This window comes from Carassius carassius, chromosome 13 (assembly GCF_963082965.1).
Source record: "Carassius carassius chromosome 13, fCarCar2.1, whole genome shotgun sequence".
In the NCBI taxonomy this organism is placed as follows: Eukaryota; Metazoa; Chordata; class Actinopteri; order Cypriniformes; family Cyprinidae; genus Carassius; species Carassius carassius.
The window spans coordinates 18,671,637-18,687,706 of NC_081767.1; the positions used below are offsets into that span (position 1 = coordinate 18,671,637).

Sequence of the window (16,070 nt, forward strand, 5' to 3'; positions counted from 1 at the left end):
CCATATTTGCATTATGCTATTAGAAATTTAGAACACTTGTATCCAAAGGATTTATTTTATTTATTTATTTTGTGAAATGGGATCATTATAACAGCTGGCTTTGAGACTTTTCATGTCTGAGACTCCAATAAATGTATGTCTAGATAGTGTCTAATGAAAATCAGGTCCACATGTTGATGAAGAGGAAGATCTGTTTCCTCTGCTCTCAGTGACATTCAGGTGTTTGATTAAAAACTCTGCTGTATACTCGCAATCTCAGGAGATGCAGTAATATACTGCAAAGCATCTGGCTTGGCTGCCTCAGTTCGCACCAGAACCCACACAGCAGGAATCTTGAGGAGCAATTTAGACACATTTTACATTGAGAATAAAGAGATTTTGACAAAGTAATGAGCAAATAATTCCTGTGTGCTGAACAAAAAAAACACCACCGAATGACAGCTGTAAAAATATATATATATATATATAAAAAAATAAATAAAGTGGTTTCCTTTGTTTTACCAAAGCACAACAGAACTGATTTCATGACTGGTTTCCATTTGATCACAATAAGGACATCGTTATGTTTAACTCATGCTGTGTAGCTGCACAACATGGAGGTGAACTGGTACAAATACAGTATGATGTCTGTTTCCTCCCATCCTGTGTGTGTTCAGCACGACATACCAGGCATGGCCGTTGCTGTGGAAACAGTAGGAACAAATCAGTATTGCCAGTCAGCAGCGCTGAGCCAAGGTCTTAACTCGGCCCAGTGTGTCCTGCTCGCCCTCGCCTGTGATCTTGTCAGAGCCGGCATTGGCAGGCAGAGTACTCCCTGATCAAAATCTCACAGGACCCCGTGCTCCAGAAGGATTGCAGGGAATAGGCTTGAGTTTCTTTTTACACAGAGCATTTATTGCACTTGCTACATGCTGTCTTCAGACTGATTGACCTTTTCAATAAAATTTCTGATGTCATTGTTCAGTTTGCATGTTTAAAGTCATCAGGCCAGAAAAGCAAGTGAGCTAATTAACTTGAAGCAAAGAACTGACCCTTCGCTAAACTCCAGCCCCCTTGGTTACTGTTGCTCTGATGAGCTTTATATAACATCCCACAGGAAAGATACCAACAATTTATAGTGGATTAAAATGGGCTTATAAAGTGGTAGAAACTGAATGGATATGATTCTTATGTGGGCTGGAATAAAGTGTGCATTGTAAAACATTTTTGGCAGTAACTTGATTAAAAACTGCATAAACTGCTGACTTTGTTTGAAACCATCCAAACACATAAGACTGTTTGGTAATTATTTCTAATTGTATTGGAGAAGCAACGATTGAGGATAAACTTGCCAGCTTTCTGTGGAAAAGATACAGGTTTTTTTTCACAAGCAAAAATAAAAAAAAACAAAAATTGAAAGGTAAATGCTCAACTCACCATGTACACGTTTAAACAGACTATTTTTTTCCTCTGAACTTTTAACTATTTTAGGTATGCAAAATAATAGTTTTAAAAATGAATAACGTGAAATAAAGTGATAAAAAGTAAGTTTATGAATTACTTTTTAATTCATTCATTTTAATTAGTTAATTTTTGCAGACTTGTTAGACACAATAATGCTTTGTAAATGATAAATAAGTACGGAGCCCCGCACATGACATGCAGGAAAAAATATTAGACTAAATCGTGTGTACGATTTACTAATTCGTTCCTTCACTGTACTAAAACGTGCACACGATTACTATTGCGTTCCCTCGATTTACTATTTTGTTCACTCGATTTACTGGTATAAATTGTGCGCACAATTTCCTAATTCGTTCGCAATAGTAATCGCAATAGTAATCGTGTGCACGTTTTAGTACATTGAGGGAACGAATTAGTAAATCGTGCGCACAATTTATTTATTTTTTCTTGCATGTCATGTGCGGGGCTCTGTTAATAAGTAAGTAGAAAAATAAATAAATAATACGTCATTTATTACATACTATTTTAGATAGATTTTGGCCGGATGTAGGGGTGTGGAAGTAACACAAAGTCAAGCAATGTTTGCCACCATATTTTAGGAATAATTCAGCTGTGGTTTGTAAATCACATATGTCTTCACTGTGAAACATGAGAATTAATGTGTTTTTTTTTTTACAATCTGCAATTGGTTTTTTACCAACTGGTTCAACCATGTGCTAAATTACAGAAAGCCAGGGGGAAAATCATAAGTGCATATTTTTATCTTACAAAGCGTGATATTTGTACTAATCCGCAGGATACAAATTAAGTCTGTGTTCATCTGGACTAAAGCTGCACATGCACTGAACGCGACAGTCAGTATTAAGATTACATTATGACCTCCTGGAAGCCATGTTACACTTTCTCAAACGAATTGCCTGTATAGCACAGATGGAGCCCTTTAATTGGCCGTTGTTTTGACAGTCTCTCTCACTGAGTTAGGCTGATAAGGACAACTCTGTGTGCAAATGCCTCCTCTGGAGGGCTGTCGTCCACAGGGACACAATTTACAGACTGAAGCAATTTGAAAAATGCACCCTCTCATTGCATGATGCTGAATAACTATTAGTAGCAAAAAAGATTACTTTTGCATCTTGCATTGACTTTCTCACTTGTTTAAAATTCTACCAAAAATCTTTTCTTTAGCTCAGTAGTAGGCTATTGGTGCCAATGATTGTAAATGAGAATGTATCCCTTGCACCATTAGTCTTTTTTCTCACATCTCTGTCTAGCAGTCACCTAAGTGGTGATGATTCACCCCTGGTGCACTGTGCGGGTGACAGAGAACCGATCAATTACACACTGCCTAATGGCTGCCTGTTCCACACAATCCACGGCAGTAATGTCCATTGCACAGATGCTTATCTAAAGGATAAAACGGCTCTGTCTGATAAGGTGAAGGTCAGTTATAAAATAGCCATGGTTTTCAAGATTTAATGCAACTCCAAAATATCACAAGGCCAGCTTTTAAGGGTAGAGTCATAAGAACTACTTTTATGTGACAGTGCTTTTTTTTTTCTACTGAACCAGACAAATAATTAAAAAAAAATATCTAAATTTAATTGAGTTTGACCACATTGGAAATTGGAACCTATTTGGACAGACAGGACATATGGATGTTTTTTTATAGGCACTTTAAAGTCTCTTAACACATGCTTTTCACACTCTAGCTAGTTTATGTAAATTGGTCTCTAGAAGTGATTATATAAATATGTATATATTAGTGGTGGGCATAGATTCATTTTTTTAATCTAGATTAATCTCACTGTAATCTTGGAATTAATCTAGATTAATCTAGATTAAAATGGCTCATTTGAATTCTGCCGAAGGCATTCAGAATATGTGTGCTTCCCAAATAAAATAATGACTAAAAGTAACATTAAGTCTTTGAGAATGGGTTTCTCAAGACAGTTGGTGCTGTAGATCAGGGGCTCATCTCCTGTTTCCAAAGTGCATCACAAACTGCTTGAGAAAGCTGTAAACTAATTCACATTGCACAAGGTGCAAACAACCTTACATCTGTTTCACAGATAATCCATCTGCAGTGCGTATGCGTTGCATATTTTTTTTTACGCACCCATGTTAACGGTTTCCAGCGTTCACACGGTTGCGGTCCGTCAGTGCGTTCCAGGAGCGTTGCGTCTGTAGCAGTGCAGCGATCGTTTACATACCGAGTAGCGGACTGCAAACGCGTCCTGTGTGAAAGCACAATAAGTATGAGTCCTTGCTGCTTCTACACCACATACGTAACGCACACGGACTGCATACGCACTGCAGACGGATTATGTGTGAAACAGGAGTGCGTCTTGTCGAGGTTTCCATTGGGAAGCTTCTTTAAAAAAAATACAAATTCCCTGAAGCAAACCCGGCGGCATCTTAGCTGCATCCATTTTAGCACATCACGTTTGATATGGTAATTTCACAGTAGGCATACACACAGGTTTAAAGACTCATTCTCGCCCCCTACAGATTCGGCTAGGTATACATCCGCGCTAAAATATCAAGGTGAAAGTCATCATAGTCGCGTAGTATAGACCCAGCTCCCAAACCAACTTTGAGAATAGATTAACGACGATATTTTTTTTTGCACCCAATAAGAGTCTCACGTTAACGCAGCACGGCCCATCACTGGTATATATATATATATATATATATATATATATATATATATATATATATATACATACTAGGGCTGGGCGATATACAAAAAAAATTATATCTCGATATTGTCACATTTTTTACGATATTCGATATATATCTCGATATGTTTGCATTTAAATAATAAAAAATAAAACATGATTTTCTTTTGCCCATAAAAAAAAAACAAAAAAACATTTAGATTAAACAGCTAATTTAAGCAGTTAAAAAATCTAGACCAAGAGATCACTTACTGCTTTTTATTAATGAATACATGTAGGCCTATATGTAACTGAAGCAGTGCAAATTAAGTAACAGTTACAGAAAGTGCATTCTGTCAACTTTTTAGTGCATGCAATTCACAATTTAAATTATGCAACTGGGATAAGTATTTTATTTTAATTTTTTAACAAGTTTTTAAGCTAAGAACACAAGTCTGTCAACTGTCTGTGGTTTTAAGAGAAGCTCTGTGGCATACTGACACTAAAAACCCTCTTAGATGGGGAGCTAGTTGCTGAAGCACATAGCTATTTCTTATATATAAATATATATATAAATGAATACCAAAGACTTTTGCATTTTCTCTGTCTATATTATGGAAACTGGTAAACATATCAGTGAAATTCCCCAATAGTAATTCCAAATGACCATAGCCTATGTTTCTCTATTCAAACATCAGCGGTCGAGTAAGTGCATTTATTTTGCGATCACAAATGCAAACAATACAGTTGAGATCTCACGACAGAACACAGACCGGCTGAACGACGCTTTCATTAGATCGCTCAATTCCAGCTTGTTAGTGTTTTCAGATTATCGTCGGCGGCTCTTCCGCAAAGAGGAGTGAGCACGTGCGCATGGTTGCCAGATTGCTTAAAATAAGCAAACACCGGGAAGAAAATGTATCCTTGTAACAGTGGAGCTCTTATTGGGAGATTTAAACTTTTGTTATCTGGCAACCGCTATCATTACAGCTCTCGTAGTAGAGTGGCGTAGAGCAGTCAGCAGTTACAGGTTCCTTTTTTGGACATTCGGCGCGTTGTTTTGGGAAAGTATGCTTGAATTTGAAATATTCGATATTCCCGATATATTCAAATTGTACATCGTCGTCAAAATTATTCCGATAGTATCGCTAATATTCGATATATCGCCCAGCCCTAATACATACATCTCACACAGAAATTCTGTCTAAAAATAAAAAAATTCCTAGCACTGTCTTTCCCTCGCTTCTCAAATCATGTTTTTTTTTTTGGTTAAATTCATTATGGAAATAACTGGTGGTAATTACATTGCTGACATTTTTGGAATACAATGGCTGATTCCTTTGACTTGCTAAAGTTAATTTCACAGCTAGCACTCAATGTATCCTAAAAATGCACAAAATAATAGATTTTATTTTATATCTTAAATAACATCTTAAAGATGTTCTAGTTCATATTATGGTGTTTTTTTCTTGTAAAATCTGGAAAGCGTTAAACAATAAAATATAAAATTGTTTTATTTAGTAATTTAGTATAAATACACTTTCTAGGTTAGAATATATTATGATATTTTATGGTTGTAAAGTATGTTGTGCTAAACAAGTCCACATTTATTTGATGAGAAATGCAGTAACAACAGTAATATCAACCCGTCTTCATTTGTCTGTCATGTGTCTACAGTTTTTCTTCCCCACGTGCTCCATGTTCTGTTTATGCCCTTATTTGGTCTTCCTGTTCCTGCCCTGATTGTGTTCATTTGTTTCTAGCTGTGTTTTCCCTCATGTCATTATGTTCATTGTTTCCAAGTGTTCCCTCATTAGTTTCCATGTGTATTTAAGCCCTGTGTTTTGATTGTCAATCCCCATGTCACACCTGTGCTTTACTTAGATGTCAGTAATAAAGTCTGTTAATCCTGATTCTCCTGCGTTCTCCTCATTCCTTGTTCCTCGCTCCTCACCATAAGCAGACTGTGACAGAAGGCAGCACCTAACAAAAAGTAGGGATGCAAGATAAATCTCACCCGATATTTAATGTGCATTTTGTCAGTAATGCCGGTTCTGTAATCAGCGGTAAATCTCTACACGTGGTGATTTCACGTGGAGCTGCACAGGGCAGCATATATATATATATTATTATTATTATTATTATATATATATATTTTTTTTTTTTGGAATAAACAGCCTTATATATCATCAGAACATACAACTGAGAAAATAAATCCGTTTACCTTTCATGAATATGCATCTACGGAAGCGCAGATTAAAGGCAGCAAATGACATATGGTAAAGTCAGTAAAGTCAATGTTGTAAAGCTTAGTTAACAGGTCAATGCATGTTCCATATATAGGGCACATCACTTTGAGGACTAAGAACCCTCCAGAGTGAAATCGCTCTTATAAAATTTGCTGATGCAGCAATGGGTCAAATGACCAACATCACTTGTAATGACTGTAATAACCTGAATAATCTAACATGATATGAAGCCATTTGTACGTTTATTGATTCTACAATGAATGAGTTCCGCAACCTTGTGCTACATACTGTCTGGCGTGTTGAATAAGAACTAATTTTGGTCACATTATTTGGATGATTGGAAACCTTCTGATTGCTCTTAATCTGATTATGTACAATTGTTTAGATGATTCTGACACTGACTTTTGAATGCTAAAATGTCCTTGCATCCTTTGATTTATTTAAAAAAAGAAAATATTTTTATAGTTCAGACCCCCACCCCCAACTCTCTCTGGTAACAGCGAAAAAACACTGCTAATATTTTAATCCAAAACCCAAGCTACTGTTTGACTCTCAATCACCCAATAGTCTAAAATGAGTCATGCTTCTGTCTCAGCCTACCATCCAGCCCTGATTATCCTCTTAAAGTGCCCCTATTGAAGGCAGAGAGGTTTAATTAGCTATGCAAATAGTTGGCACACCAGACTCATTACCTACGAGGATCGCGGTAGGCTCACGATGGGAGGATGACTAAGAAACAAATTGGCATTTTCAAGCCTCACAAGCTTTTTCTCCCTAAATACAAAGAATCAAGATAGACTGTGGTGGGAGAAAAATAAAATCAGCCATTCTCTTTGTTGCTAGAAGAAGTGCTGGGCCCTTGTTTTGTAATTCCCTCTAGTCAGAGTCAGGTATTGTAGCTCATTTCGAATGACTGCAGTGGTGTAAAAAGCTTTGGATCAGCACGGGGAGCACAGGGAATCCCCATGCAAACTCAAATGATTGCTGTCTTTAACAGAGAACATTAGCATGTCAATAACAGCACAGTATGCTATTGAAGACATAGAGGGATTAGTTTACTACAGCACAAGGTTGTCGATAAACCAGGCACTTTAACCCTGGAATTCCCACTGACATGTTTTCACTGCAGACTAATCGATTCGTTTTCTGTTTATCTCATTTAGCATTTATGGAACAACTGAACAGCGTCAGAGCCTGTGCACCCCTCGTCATTAAACCACATAAATCTTTCAGTCAACAAATTCTGTCAAATAATTTTGTAAGACTATCCAGTGGTCTTGGTAAACTTTTTCCTAACAGAGTGGAATTTTCTCAGGTGGTCAAAAGTTTATTTTATGCATAAAAAAATGTTTGTTCAATTGCTGGATGTGGTTTTCAAATCCCTTCATTCTTGCGCCAATGGTGGCTCACTTCTCGAGAGAGAAAAAAAAATCACCACCAGCTGCTCAATCCTCCTTTGTAAACATAATTTGTGCAACTGATGGACCTTAATGGAGTTTCTCTGACATTCATTAAGCTGCCATAGCCATTTCAAAAGTACATGCGCTCTACATCTCAGCATTGGGTGACTCAACACTAGACACCAGTAAAAATCAAATGAAGGTGGACAAGTGTAGTTGGACAAATTAAAAATGAAAATTAGTATTAGGAAGTCTTGAAATCACATCTCACTTTGTGGGTATAAAATCATTAGCCAGCTGTGGAGATTAAGTTGTTCTGAAGCTTTAGTTCTGTTTTAATGTGTTAACTTAACCTGTGCAATAATGGAAAACAGATGAAAAATACCAGCATATTTTGTTGTAGAATAGATAGATGGTCTACATTGTATAAAGATTTTATGCACCTTCTGCCACCCAGTGTCCTCATCATCTTTTGCTGACATTACAAAGCAAAGAAGCATAGTGACTGTTAGTATGCTTTCCAGATCAGTGAACATTTTGGTGGTGGCACCTTTTACAAAGCTTGGTGATAGAATGCACATAAAAAAAAAAGTATGTGCTCAACTGAAATGGATACATTTTTTATCCAATAAGAAAACATGCACATACACAAAGATGGAAACACATTTACCAAATAAACTACATGATGCGAATCAAAAAGGACATGTGACTGCGCAATGGGACAACATAACTGGACTAAACAGCAAACCGATCTGAAATGTTGTTTTGATCACTCTGAAATGCCTGATATTTTCATTAAAGTGGTTTGGTATAATTATTTCCCAGAACTGTCTTTTACGACTACAGTCCCAAACAGCAGGCATCCGCCGACCAAACGCAAGATGAGCAACACGATCACGTATATTTTATTTCGGCTGCACGTTCTGAGGCTCAAGTAGTTTACCGTATATGAAAAAAGAAGTGGCTTCTTCTACTGAGGCACTGAACACACTTTAAAAGTTAAAAAACAATTAAAAAAAAAAGCTATTTACTAGCCTTGATTGTTTAAGGAATGACATGCCTGCTCTCTACTGGCCACATCTTTTCTGCATCGCAGAATCCGTTTTCTAATCAGCCGCATTTTTACAGCTCACCATAATCATACAAAAATATCTGACTACAGAATGTCTCTACTGACCAAACAGGATGAAATATTCCAGAGAGCCATGCAATAAACACACATACTCTCTCAGGGCAGAAACACCAAGCCAAGACAGAACATAGTACTCTGTGAATAAATCTTAGTAGCATATTAAATTGCCATTTGAAAGGTAAATGAAAGTGGCCAGTGGCATGTCTCCCAGTTTCAGACATTCACTGCACTTTCAGAGTCAAATGATGGTTTAAAGTGTATGTGTAAGCTGCTGTGAGCCCTCTGGCTCACAAGGATGTCTGTACACATTAATGTTGTAAATTTCACCATGATCACTGTGATGCATAACCCATTTGGGTCTGCACAATATCTACTTTTCTATATTTGAACTAGCTCACTCAAGCAGTGCCATTGTTCATACTGATTTAAATTCAGTTTCACTTTCATGCTGATATTTCAACGTTTCATAGTTTACATCTTTATCCACAAGTTAAGTGAGTGGTGCTAAAACACAATCAGTTTTAACCAAACCAGATTAAAATTAATCTGGAAATGTTTTGTTAGTGTGGGTGTTAAATCTATCGCCACAATTTGTAAATGAAATCCAGACCAATAAGAGGGGCTAAAAGGTTAACGTTTTGCATTTGAAAATCACCACCTACCCAAAATTGACAAAAGCAAACATGAGATAAAAACACATTTGCTGAAACAAGCATGCCATTTTAGCTTGCTAAAAATGTTCAGGTGTTGGACCTCTTTTATCGCGATTTGTGTTTCGTGGGATTCGTACCGGAAGAGCTTCACATCGCAAGTACCTGGTGAGAATAATTGTTAAAGATTTACTCTGTGTAGTGTTCATTTCAGTTGGATACTGCAGTGTCTTCCAGACATATACATACGTTTTGTAGTTTTATAAAAATGTAGGAAGAGGCATGTATTTTTTATGAGCCTATAGGTTGAAAATTACAATGCAGCCCCAACTGGATAATTTTTTTGCAAGCAGCTAAAGTATAACATTTGAATTAACCTGCATTAAAAAGCAGTTTGCCCATGAGTTATTAATGCATGAAGTATCCTTTTTTTTTTTAAAGCAATTTTCACATACGAGTAGCTCATATGGTAATTGAGTACCTATATCAACGTGAAAGAGCACGGTTTAATTCAAAGCTAAAGAGGCTGAGGCTGACTAAATCCATTTTTAAACTGATTATTAAAGCCCACGACAAGACTGTAGTGTTGTCTTATTGTTGAGGCAGTGTTTAAACTCTTGTTAAATATCTTGTTAAATCGTTAACATACAAAATACTATCTAGTTTCATCTAGATGATTTGATCTGTCAGACACATGCAAGGTCTGTTACAGGTCACGAATCCTGCTCAGCGAAAACAAAACCCAGAGGCAGCTGAAAGCAGCATAGTGTCGCATCAGACATTACACAGCCTGCCAGTTGACACTGATGTGATCTGCAATGTTCTGGCCAGATTCTAACTCAAAAGAGGAGCAATAATTCCGAACAGCATGCTTGACAGCAAACAAGAGCTTAAAAGAAGCTATCTGTAACTACTTTAACTAGCAGGTCATTAGAGAAACTACCCGATGACAAACACAAAACCACTTTCTGAAGTTCAAGTGGTTCTACTTCACAATTATGAATACTGTTTTAAAAGGCAGGATTGTTGCATTGTTATTCAGTTTCACAAAAATAAGATTATATAATATAATAAATGTTGATTAGCAAGCATTAATGTAGCTCAAGACACAGATTAATCAAATCAATGCAACATTTTTGATTAATATTATTTACAATTTTTAAGACAATTATATCTCACAATTAAATGTTTGTTGATCAGTTGAAATCTCAAATAACTATAAAATCATTACTATTATTAAACATAACTGTACACGTTGTACAAGACATATAATGCAAGAGGATCCAACCAACTGAATGTGACAAACAACAACTTGATATCAATTCTGCATTCAGCAGAACTGAATTTCCCAAACATCAGCTAAATCATTAGGGCCATGTGCCTCACTGTGTCTTTCCAGTTTCATGCTGTAATTGGGACATGACTGAAGATTCAAATTAAATATGAATGCACTTGGTATCCAGAGATGAATAGTCATGGTCACTATATAGTGAATCTACAGGATTAGAAAATCTGATTGGTCTCAGATATTTAGCAGCTGCTGTTGAGGGACTGGGGGTTTTGCCAGACAGAATAGCACATGTGGGGAATGGGCTCTATATATTACTGCTTTTCCAGAGGACAGACACAGAGGACAGATACTTAGCAGAATTAGATTTACTTAAGGAAGACTTTATTGTTTTTAAAGGTCATTTGCTTATTATCCTCTCATGGCTCTTGGTGCTCCTTATGCATTCTTATCAAGAACACTGTAAAATACACAGTGCCTTCATAGACATTTATGTGGTACACTCCAGACTTTTCAACAGTAAGTGAATAAGAATAGACAGGATTTGTGCTCTGAACATTCTCCCCACTTTGTGAAATCACCCATTTTAAAGACAGTTCACGTGGGGAACATTCACAGATTACGTATTCTGTCTTTCTCTCTCTCTCTCTCTCTCTCTCTCTTTGTTGTTGTTGCATTACCTGTTTCATCAGTGTTCTAACTGAACTACTTTTCAGGTTGAACGCATTTCAGTAATATGCCTGTTTCATTCCATTCTGCCTAGGGTTTTTTTTTTTTCCTTCTTCTTTTTTTCAAGAACATGAACTTTATGAATCACTCTTGACAAATTTGACCTATTCTTTATAAACATGGTTTAGAGAAATGTTTTCCTGAAGGTTATGCACAAACTTAGCTGACTTCAGAATTAGCAGAAGTCATGTACTTGTCATAGGGTAGAGTTGGTAATACCTTTGCATTAAAGTGCAATTTTTATTGGATTTTTCATGCGAATGCTGTCAAAAAGTAATGAAACATTGCCAACAAACAATATATAAAGAGAAATATAAGATGGATTAATTGGGGGGAAAAACACTTTTAAAAACCTACATTTTTTTCCATTATATTTTTTCCATTATATCCATTATATTTTTATTATATATTTCCAAATCTATATGACTTTCTTTTTTCTGCAGAACATATAAGAAGATGTTTTTAAAAATGTATGTCATTGTACGGACAAAAACATTCTCGTATTCCACAGAAGAAAAAATCAAACAGCTTTGGTATGGCAATAAATGATGAATATTCATTGTCAGAATGATATTTTTTTGGAGAGTGATCCCTTCAACATCAAGCAATGGTTGACTATCAAAGAACAAATAAAAATACTCATGTTTGTTTTTTAAGTCTCTTGCCTCCAAAATGGAATAACCCATTTACTTTCGTCTAACACATGTGAGGTGTGTATGAACAATACACTCCTGGACCCCTGCCACCCATGTGCTTCAGAAAGGAGCCAAGAATGCATGTCAGTCGTCACACAATCACACAATCATTACCTTCTCTTAACAAGAAAATAAGGACTCAGCATAATAGGATTGTGCCATTATTATACAGCTGTCAGACATAATTAAGAGAAAGGTGAGCCTTATACAGCATGAATAGATGAAGTTGTAGGCACATAGAGGGTGGGCGGCCACATGAGACCCCGCTGAGGAAATATGGCCTGGCATTCTCACTTTAGCTTCATATCGCTTCTGCAACTATAGGCCTAGCTCTTCCGGGGGTAACAGCTGCTGTCCCTGGGGGTGTTATAGTTCAGTAATGGGAGTGTGTGCGTGTGTGTGTGTGTGTGTGTGTGTGTGTTTATGACTGCACAACTAAAGTGGGCCGGAGATGGCAGCCAAACACAAGCTCAAAGCCCCGCAGTGCTGAATTCAAGAAGGCAGAGTAACAGCCCAGCCTGAGGCCTGGCAATCTGTTTTCCTGCCTTTTTCCTCTCTTCCTTCTTCCTTATTCTGTTTCTCAGCTGTTCATTAGCTGTCCATTGAGAGAGAGCTATGGGTGTTAGCGCTCCACGTCGGGCACCACAAGCTATTACAAAGCAGATCTGGCCATAGCATAGTGTAACTTTTTGTGGCAGCGTCGGGATGAATGAATAATGCATCCATGGTAGCGTCACTCAGGGAACAATTGTGCTGGTTAATATTCATGACATGGAGATTCAGATGGTGTTGTGAATCGCTTTACAGTCTTTCAAGAGCTTGGAGTCCCTAAGCAAACTAGCCTTGCCTTTGTGACACATGTGAAAACAGGTTTTTATGTGGGTTTTTCTGTGAAAAAAGTGTGAAATGGGACATAACACTTGCAGCATGAATCAGAGTGTTTGTCTACTACGTGAACAAATTGTTCACATGCGAGCACGAGAGGTTGAGTGTGTAAACTTGTGTGAGAGTGCACACGAGTGTGTGTGAGGGAAGGCAAGAGTGCCTGCAGCAAGTAGCTCTGGCCTAGTGTGCTTTCAAATGCCAACGTCAGAGCTGTTTTCAACAGAAACACTATGACTTTCACCCACAGGACTTCAAAATATTTTTGAACTCTGCTTAATCCAGAATTCCTTGCAACTACACCGATTTATCTGAGGAGTAGAATGATATTGTTGGCTTGTAATCTTTGTCTCTGTCTCTTTGGTACTCGAGCGCTTTGTGATCGCACAAGTTATGGCTGATCATTCAGGGGTTTTATAGATACTGTGCTGAATATTTAGTATGAATTTTTGTTTTTGTTGTTGAGTCTTTAATATTGCTGAAGGTGAAATTCAACCCAACAGTGCCATGTATTGACACCACAAAGCTGAGTGCAGGCTAAAAATGTTTGAGTGGTTTGAGAGCTCCCATGAGAGAGACAACTTAACATTGAAGTTCACCTTGTAGCATAATTTCTGAAATACAGTGTAATATACTATAATTATATAATAATATTTTTTAACATCTGTTTTCTCTTGCAAATAAGCTTAGCAGTTAGCTTTTGTCTTTTTTCTTATATTATATTATATTATATTATATTATATTATATTATATTATATTATATTATATTATATTATATTATATTATATTATATTATATTATATTATATTATATATTAATATTATTATAATATAAACCCTAACAGTTTACATAGACTATTTTAGGCTACTTGTAATGTAGACTGACTACAAAAACGGACATAGAAATCTTGCCAGTAGTAATTCAATGCTGTTTAGTATTAATGTAATAAAGAATGTGCAAATAATATATAATCGCTATAGATAAAAAATTAAAACAAAAAAATATTTTGTGCTTGTTGCAAAATTAGGATGCAACAAGATCTAAGATTCATTCAGAAGTAGGAACCAGTGGATAGAAGAAGTCCTCAGTAATCTCTGCAATCTAACATTCAGGTCTGTATCCAATCTGGTGTAGAACAGAGCACCTGGTTTCTATTATCCAATCAATTCCCAGTTCAATAAAATTAAGTTGTGCCCCATTTCTCCCATTAAAAAAATCCTGTTTCATAGGCAATACATCTTTATTAGGCAAATAAAACGGGTTGCAAATGCTGTTTCATGTTAACTGTGATGTTGATAATGATGAAGGACAGGACTTCACCTTCTGAGTATTTTGCTAAAAACTTTTGCGATTCTTCACTTCAGGATGAGACAACCAAGATATGTGGCAAATTATCTCATAAATCTCTGAAGGCACAATGGGCTCATCTGAGCTAAACTTTCCACTAAGACTTGCCCAATCTGTTCCTTAATCTGGAACCCCATCCCAGACTCATCCTTAAAGAGATTTTCTTTCTGTTGATATTGCTATACATCTTTACTAATGACTTCATATCCCTGCCCTGGAGCGGCACAGTTCCTGCTCTTATGTAATGATTTACATATTTAGCTACGGTTGTTATTACTTCACCAGCTGGCAGAGTTGAGTTTTTCACAATAAAAGAGAGCATTGATGGCACCGATATTTGTTAATGCTTTCTCTATCTAATTACCATCACGCTTTTACTAATCACCGGCCGTGCATTGTTCCCGGGGTTGTTTTTCGGCATACAGGGTTGTTTTGACACTGGGTCAGGTGGGGGGAGGGGCCCTAAACTAAGCCGTTAATGACTGAACACTAATACCCAGGTATTGATCAGAACTAGCAGTGCTGCACCTCCTTAGCAGTGAAGCATTAGTGTCGACACTTCTTTCATTATACATGTGTGGTTATCATTGCAGCGCAGATATGACATGCATATTAAACTGATGCTTATTTTGTCCAGCTGCAACTAAATATAAAATTAACCACAGATGACCTGGACTAAATAACCTAAAAGTGGTGAGTTGGAAATTATGTTAAAATTCCTACGTCTATGCTACATACGTTATTGTCAAGTGATCCAACAGAAGCAAAACGGATGCATACTGAGCAATGACTCACGAATATATACACGAACACAACTGTTTCCCAAGGTTCCCAGCTGGTGACTGAGTCTTTCTAGCCGACACCACGGTGCTCTTTGAGCTCTGTACGGATTACGAGTGATTCTTTTCTTCAGGCTTGCCTCAGGTCTCTATCACAAGCTCATCAGCGTGTACATCTTAACATATGCGTGGCTTATTCTCCAGGGCTCATCCACGCAGCAGTCTCTCTCAATCGTGAGGGAGAAACGTCAGTCTCAGCCTCTGTTGCTCGTCAGCACAGAATTTGTGTGCCTTTTTGTGTTGTGCTCTATCACAGATTAGACAAAGAAGGTTTGTCTTACCTTACGTAAATGCAGTTATTTCCACTACATGATGCTGCATGCTCCATTCATTGAAAATCCCTCCTTCTCTCACTCTTTGTCTTCGTGAGTCTCTCTTGATTTCTTATTCTCCTCTTCTTTTCTTTGTTTTTGGTCAGAGCATCCCTGTATTTGTTTGTGCTGTGGCTTCTAAGTTCAAAGTGGAAACACGGGTTGTAATTGGGAGCCTAGGGGACGAATCTGCCGGTAGATCTCCCCTGTTTTCCTCTCTTCCCTGTCAGACGTGCTCTCACAATCCGAGAGAGAGGGAAATGGGCAAGACCCTGCAGAAATGGTGTGGTAGTTTGCTTGGTGGTTGTTTTTCGTCTCTCCCCCTGATTTCTCGGTCTTCATTCAGTGTGGCAGTCGTGGCTCAGTCGGGCTGTCAGAATGCATAGAGACACATCTGTGAATGTGTTTATGTGGCTCTAACGTAGCCTCCTCGGCGAGGCAGAGACCC

At 37.3% G+C, this 16,070-nt stretch overlaps 1 protein-coding gene across 5 annotated transcripts in view; it reads right to left on the minus strand.

The window, feature by feature from the left end:
- The window catches only part of LOC132156029 (galactosylgalactosylxylosylprotein 3-beta-glucuronosyltransferase 1-like), a 92,223-nt gene extending 76,153 nt beyond the window's left edge, over positions 1–16,070 (minus strand). For 3 of the 5 annotated variants that reach the window (XM_059564841.1, XM_059564843.1, XM_059564840.1), the window contains exon 1: positions 15,593–16,070. The gene's annotated coding sequence lies outside the window, so the exon portion shown is untranslated. Of the gene's footprint in view, positions 1–15,267; positions 15,286–15,592 lie in introns of those variants that run through there. The other 2 variants (XM_059564845.1, XM_059564842.1) reach the window with 2 other exon arrangements.